The sequence below is a fragment of the Primulina tabacum genome, chromosome 3 (assembly GCF_025594145.1).
Source record: "Primulina tabacum isolate GXHZ01 chromosome 3, ASM2559414v2, whole genome shotgun sequence".
NCBI lineage: Eukaryota > Viridiplantae > Streptophyta > Magnoliopsida > Lamiales > Gesneriaceae > Primulina > Primulina tabacum.
Genome location: NC_134552.1, coordinates 41067485 through 41075093, shown reverse-complemented (window position 1 = coordinate 41075093; position 7609 = coordinate 41067485).

Genomic DNA, 7609 nt, shown 5'->3' with positions numbered 1-7609 from the left:
GTTAGTCAAATCATGACTGTTGATACTCCTGGCTTCTTAGTAGAAATACTTTCAAGCAAGTACCACTCATTCTGGAGCATCAGATGAATCAGCACATCATCTTTAACAAGATCGAGAATATGGTCGACTTTAGCAAGTCTCTTATACTTCCTTGCAGTTGATCTCTGCTTAGCAGTAGCAGGAAATTAACCACTGTGAATTGATTGGAGATCATGAACCGTAGTCCAACCGGAATAACTTTTGAAAAGACATACTTATCAAGAGCCTTCTTGAATCTTTCAAAACGATGAGGCGTCCATGAAGGATGAGGGACGTTGGAACTGCTTGAGAAATCCATCAGCATTTAGATGTTATTATTGAATAACAATGATCTTATTTATAGACAGCCCTTAAAGAGACAAAAGGAAGTCGAAGAGACATCAGTTACCAAATAGACTTAACTGATCCGGACTAAGTTTTTCTTACCCTTCTTTTAATTTTTATGGATTTGTTGAGGGGTAATAGAGAATATAAATGGTTAACTGAAAAGACAATATTCAGTTGGTCCTTAACTGAATTGATTCAGCTCATAACTGATCATTCAGTTGCTAACCTAACTTATCTTCTCCAATAAGTTAACTGATTAATCGAATAGTATTCTATATTAAGTAATGTGACTGATTGATTACGCATTTAATTATTGTCTTTCAATGAATAGCATTTTGAAACGTGGACCCATGTGATCAATTTATATTCTACAAACTTTTTCATCACACGTACACACGTTTTTATTCAAATTCTCTTGGACTGACACGTGTCCAAAATTTGAACCGTCACAAACATATGTACTATACCCCGCTCCTATTCAGTTTTTCTTTACGCTTATTTAGATTTACAGAGCAAATCCAAACGCAATGAATTCTTTCTCGCAGAAAATCATTTCATCAAATGGCAACTCAAGTTCCAGCTCACTTTCTGAATGCTATGGCAATCAATTTTGCCTCAGTTATGTCTATTCCTGATGAAGCTGTGAAGAACATCTTTAACAAACTGGAAGCTGCTGGAATCAAACCATTTTTGGGATTATCTTCCCAGGAAATATAGCCTAAAGAGATTCAAGATATTTACGCAAATGGCTACGTCACTACTACTGGCAACATCGCAACTACTGTCAATGGTCAGCTGCTGATCATTGATGAGGACTCCTTCAACAATCTATTTCAGCTACCTACTGATGGGGTAGCTAACATTTCTAAAATCAAAACTGCTGATGTTGAGGATATGCAATCTGCACTTTTGTTGATGGACGGAAAATCAAAGTTTCTGATCCAAAGAAGGAACTAAAGCCAGAAGTTAAGTTGCTGGCCGATATTGTAGCCAAGGGGCTATTAGCGAAGGCATGATCCTTTGCTGCTCTCACGATGGAGAAATTTCAACCTATGACTGCTATCATGGCCGACGGGAGACTGCAGCTCAGCTATTTGCTGAAAGTCAAGGGGTTGGTGGGTGATGATTTTGAAAGATCATCCAAGCTCAAAATCTTCAATGCCAAGAATGTCCGGCCGCCAAAGCCCAAATTGGACATGTCTCTTGAGAAATTCTTGAAGGTGAAGAAGGAAATCAGGACGCAGGAGGCCCCAAATCTACTCAGAAAATCAAGAAGACAGTTCAGAAGAAGACAATCAAGCGAAAATTGATTGTCAGCGAGTCTGATTCTTAGAAGACTCCTTCACCCAAAATCACCAAGAAACCCAGGACTCTGAAGACCAAACCTGCTGCTGCAGTTGGAACCATCCCAGCCGAAAGGTTGATTCACTAAGGAGCTCAACAGCCTATTCAGGCTACACCTCTGAGAGCTGTACCATCTGAACCATCAGCTGAGGTTCAGTTACCTCTTTCTGATGACCAGTCAAAGAAGAAGAATAAAATCACTGAATCTGGTGATAAGAAGAAATAGACTGGAGTCAAGACTCCATTAACCACTATTTTTGGCTTCACCACTCTACCTTTTGTCAGACCCAAAGTGGTAGTGATTGCAGAAAGAATTGATGCAACCACATCAGGACTGAGTCTCCCTCATGTCCTGACTGATCTTAAAGGCAAGGGGAAGTTGCAAGAAGAGCCCCGACCAACCAACTCAATACCGACTCACATTGATCTTATCTGGTAATAGATCAATGAATTTTCCACGAACAGGCTCAAAGTTTACAAGGAATGGGTCAGATTCAGAATTGAAGTTTTTTCCAAGCAACTTCAGAAGAAATCATTTCTGAAGAAATTTGTTAACCTTGATAAAGTTGTTCTGAAGGTAGTCAAAGCTGCTTCGATTGAACATGCTTTGCAGCGTGAGAAGTATTTTTTCGATCAAATACGAGCCAAGCAGTTATCAAAAATGGTTGCTCATTTACGCTTGAATTATGATCCTACCAGTCCAACTGCCTACAATGATAGAGATTTCTTTAACCAACTTGAAATGGATCTTATCGGGCTGCAGACGGAGATTAAACACTGGGAACTTGACCAAGAACTGATTATTCCGGCAGATTCCCAAGATCCTTCATCAGAAGAGCAAGCTGAACAATCAATTCAAGAGGCAACCAAGGACCCAATTGCTAAATCTTCTCAGCAAGCAACTGCTCCTTCTACAACTGATGCACAACCATCATCGTCTACACCTCCATCCTCAACTGCTGTACTTAAACTTTATTCTAATGATGAGCTATCACTGGCAAATCTTGATGAGGTTATCAAATCAGTAACCACTGATATTCAGCTTGATAAAACTACAGTAGTTGAAGAAAGTTTTGCAAATGAAGAACCAGTCATTCAGACTGAAGAGCCAGTCCAGTCAGCTGTCATGACTGAACAGGCAGTTTTTGAAGAGACTGTAGAGCCAGTTCATTCAGCTGCCATTACTGAACATGCAGTTCTTGAAGAAACTGAAGAGGCTCAGCTGCACTCAGTTGAAACTGAAGAAGTGCCAGTTGAAGAGCTACTCAAAGCTTCAGCCGTTCAATCAACTGAAGAACCAGTTAGTGATTCAGCTGCGCAACAAACTGAACAATCATCTACTGTTTCAGCTGATCAACAAACTGAAGAGCAGTCAAGTACCTTTGTTGATCCGAATCATTCTCCTCCACCACAATTTCAACAGGAAGTCTTACATGAAGATGTTTCAGAAATGGTGATGCTTGAAACTGATACAACTGACAGATCTTTGGTAATCTTTAATCAAGAAGAAAGGGAGAAGATACAAGAAACATTTGGAGACATGTCTCCTGGTATATCAATGGATACTGAATCCTTGTTCGAAGAAATCCAATCTGTTCAGAACAACCTCGTCAGTATGATGAATGCCATTTCAAACATCCAGTCAACCCAGGTTGCGCATACCTTGAAGATCAACTCTTCAAATGAGTTTACTACGGGAAGACTACAACAAATCCAAGAGAATGTGACTTCACTATTTCTCAGAATGGAAGAAACTAAAAAGGATAGAGTGTCGACTGAAGCTCACTTCCAAACTCAAGCCTTGGTCGGAAGACACTTTGATTTTCTGGAAAAGACTTTCACTAAAAGGATATATTTGCTACAAGATATTGTGATGAATGCTGTGTCAGACATCGCCTCGGATGTTCGTATCTAGAAAGGTTGATGCGTTTGACAAAAAGGGGGAAAAGGAGAAGAAAAAATTCAAAAAGGAGAAGACAAAGGAAAAAGGAAAAGATGAAGATCAACAGAAGTAATCAACTGATTTCAGCTAGAGGTTGAAGATTATGCAGATTTTTGAATATTCTTGAAGATTATTTCATTCTTTTATTCTTTGTACGAATCTGTACACTGGAAGAATTATTTTATCTACAAAGAGTTCAAAGATTTTTTTTTCCTGTTGCAATCGATCAGTTCATATATTTCAAGTTTTGTCAAATACCAAAATGGGGGAAATTGTTGGAAATTAAATATCGGTTATTTGACAAACTAAGTTTGTAAATCGATTGTATAAATTGATCAAGAAGTTTGAAAGTAACTGAACAAATACTCAAACTGACAGTTGCCTATAACTGAAGATTAATGCGCAGCTTAACAAAGGCAACTGAACTTACGCAGACAACTGTTTGATCAGTTGGAAACTGATCAGTTGCTATATTCAGTTGTGAGCTTATCAGCTGATCCTTCAGCTTTACACGTCATCAGTTAATGAAAAGGATATTCAACCAACAACTGTACAAAGCAAAATGCAACTAATATTGGGAACGCCGCATTTCAAAAAAGCTGCAATGTACGAATGTCAGAAAGATATTGACGTGGCAAACAACGGATATAAAGATTCAAATTACATTGATTATTACTGTTGAATAGAAGCCTATAAATAGCAGAGAAGAGCAGTTAAAAAACAAAGATTCACTATTCTATCAATCTTGTTGTTACTCTGCTGAAATTCTCGCTCATATTCAAAAATTAGAAGCTCACACTTATCAGATTTAATCGTAGCATCTAGGCTACTTTTCGAGCTGACTAGCACAAATTATTTTGTTGTAAATCCGATCCTTAAAAGAGATCAGTTGTGCTAAGTCCAGTTGAGCACTGTGAAACATATTGTCAACTAAGAGTTTCAGTTTTGGTGTTGTTAAGTCCAAACTGAAGTGGGACTGTACAAGTGTTTGTATCGATCAATGTCTTTAAGTGGATATCCTATCCTTGTGATAGAAGGGGTGACATAGGAGTGATTGAAATCTCCGAACAACCATAAAATTTCGTGTGTTCTTATTTCAGTTTTTATTCTATCTATCAATCAGTTTATTTCCGCACTTTATTGTTAACTGATTGATATCGACTGATAAGATTCCGAGTTTCAGTTTGTCACTAAACTGACTCAACATTCGAAAAGATTGTGAAAATCGTGAGTGTTTATTCAACCCTCCTTCTAAATACTCTTTCACCAGTTAATCGATCCTATCACTGTATAAAGAACAAACTCTCCTTGACCTTATGGAATCGATAATACTGGCACTGAGATCAAAGCTTACTTCAACTTGTCAAAAATTTTTTGACATTCGGATCCCATCTAAATTTTGCATTTTTCTTTGTCAAGGCGTTCATGGGTACCACAATAGATGAGAATCCTTGAATAAAATTCCGGTAATAGCTAGCTCGACCCAAGAAACTACAGATATGAGTTACGCTCTTAGGTACGGGTCATTCTTTCAATGCCTCGACTTTACTCGGATCAACCTCAACCCCATCTCTAGAAATAATGTGGCCTAATAACGCCACTCGCTCATGCCAAAATTCGCGCATGCTGAACTTAGCGTATAACTTGTTATCTTGTAGTATTTGCAGTGCCATTCTCAAATGCCGACTATGTTCCTCTTTACTCTTCGAATATATCAAAATGTCATCGATGAAGACTATAACAAATTGTTCCAGATATGGATGAAATACGCGATTCATGAGATCCATGAAGATCGTTGGCGCATTTTTCAAACCAAATGGCATGACCATGAACTTATAATGCCCATATCGAGTTCTAAATGATGTCTTATGAAGATCGGACTCTTTCACTTTCAACCGGTGGTATCCCGATCGAAGATCTATCTTCGAGAATATTGATGCTCCTTGTAATTGATCAAATATGTCTTCAATTCTCGATAAGGGATACTGTTAGGATCAGTTGATTGGTTGAGATGTGTTTAGAAGGGGGGGGTTTGAATAAACATACACGATTTTTGAATCTTTTCGAATGAAGTGTCAGTTCTGTGACAAACTGAAACTATGAATTTTGTTAGTCAATGACAATAAGTATAACTGATAACAGTTGCGGAAATAAACTGACTGAAAGATAGAATAAATAACTGAAGTAATAACACAAAGATTTATGGATGTTCGGAGAATGAAATAACTCATACGTCACCACTTCTATCACAATGATAGGATATGCACTAAAAGACTTTGATCGATACAAAGATTGTACAGACCCACTTCAGTTTGGACTGCCAAAACTGAAACTCTTAGTTTACTAAATATCTCATAGTTCTTCGACTAAACTTAGCACAACTGATCTAGATAAGATCAAATAAACGATAAAACTATTTGTGCTTGTAAGCTCAAAAGATAGCCTCAAATGCTACAGATAAATCAGATAAGTGTGGCTTTTCGATTCTTGAGTAAGAGCTATGAATTTTGCAGAGTAACAGCAAGATTGAAAATAGATAGATCGATTGGTTGCTTGCTCAACTGCTCTTCTGACGTATTTATAGGCTTCTCTTCAACGGTAACATTAAATATAATTTGAATCAATATATCTGTTGATTTCCATGTCGATATTCTTCTGACATTCGTACACTGTAAGCTCTGAAAATGCGGCGCTCCACTACGAGTTGCAGTATGCTTTGTACTGCTGTCGGTTGAATGTCATTTTCAACTGATGACGTGTACAGTTGAATGATCAGCTGATAAGCTCACAACTGAATATGTCAACTGATCAGTTTCCAACTGATCAGTCAGCCGTCTTAGTAAGTCTAGTTCAGCTGGTTTCAGTTGCCTTCGATAAACTACGCATTAATCTTCAGTTAGGAAACTGTCAGTTGGTTTGTGTTGTTCAGTTACTACAAGTTACTTGATCAGTTAGTCCAATTAATTAATTAGTTTTTAAAACAACCGAAATTAAGTTTCCAACAATTTCCCCCTTTTTGGTGTTTGAAAAAACTTGTAATGTATGAACTGATCAACTGAAAAAAATATTCTTCGAATTCATTGTAGATAAAATAATTCTTCTAATGTACAGATTCATAAAAAGAATAAAAGAATAAAGAATTCCTGCTGAAGTCTTCTACTGATTTTTATTTCTTCTTCTTTCCTTTTTCTTCCCCTTTATGGATCTTTTATTTCTCCTATTCCCCCTTTTTGTCAAACTCATCAACCTTTTTTGATAAATTCCACACATCTGAAGAAAGATTAGAAAATGCATTCATTAGGATATCTTGCAGTAGATCCATTCGTTTTGAAACAGTACTTTCCAGATAGTCGAGACGTCTTGTCACTAAAGCTTGCGTCTGGAAATGTGCTTCAGTTGAAACTCTGTCTTTGCGGAGCTCTTCCATCTGAAATAATAAGGAAGAAACATCCTTCTGGATTTGCTGCAGTTTACCCATGGTGTTATCCTTAATAGAATCAATCCTCATTGTGTGCAAGAATTGCGTTGATCGGATGTCAGAAATGGAAGTCATTATACCGACGAGGTTGGTCTGAATAGCTGTAATTTCTTCGAACAGAGACTCAGTTTCTACTGTTATGCCTGGAGACATGGCTCCGGAAGTTTCTGGTTGCTCTCTGTTCTCTTCATTGAAAATGACCAGTGCCCCGTCAGTTGGTTCAGTTGTAGTATTGATCATTTCTGAAATTTCTTCTGGTAAGACTTCAAATCTCAAATGTATTAAAATCACTAAATCGCCAACTAACCAAAAATCATACGTCGATCTTTTAGAAGATCAACTAACAATAAAATAAAACAAAAATGTCTCTAATAAAATCATTAAAAATAATCTTTTAAATCTTTTATCTAACAAGCTAATGTGGAAAATAAATGTTTCTCGGGTGTGTACTGCCATACTCGATCCACTCAAGCGTCAGC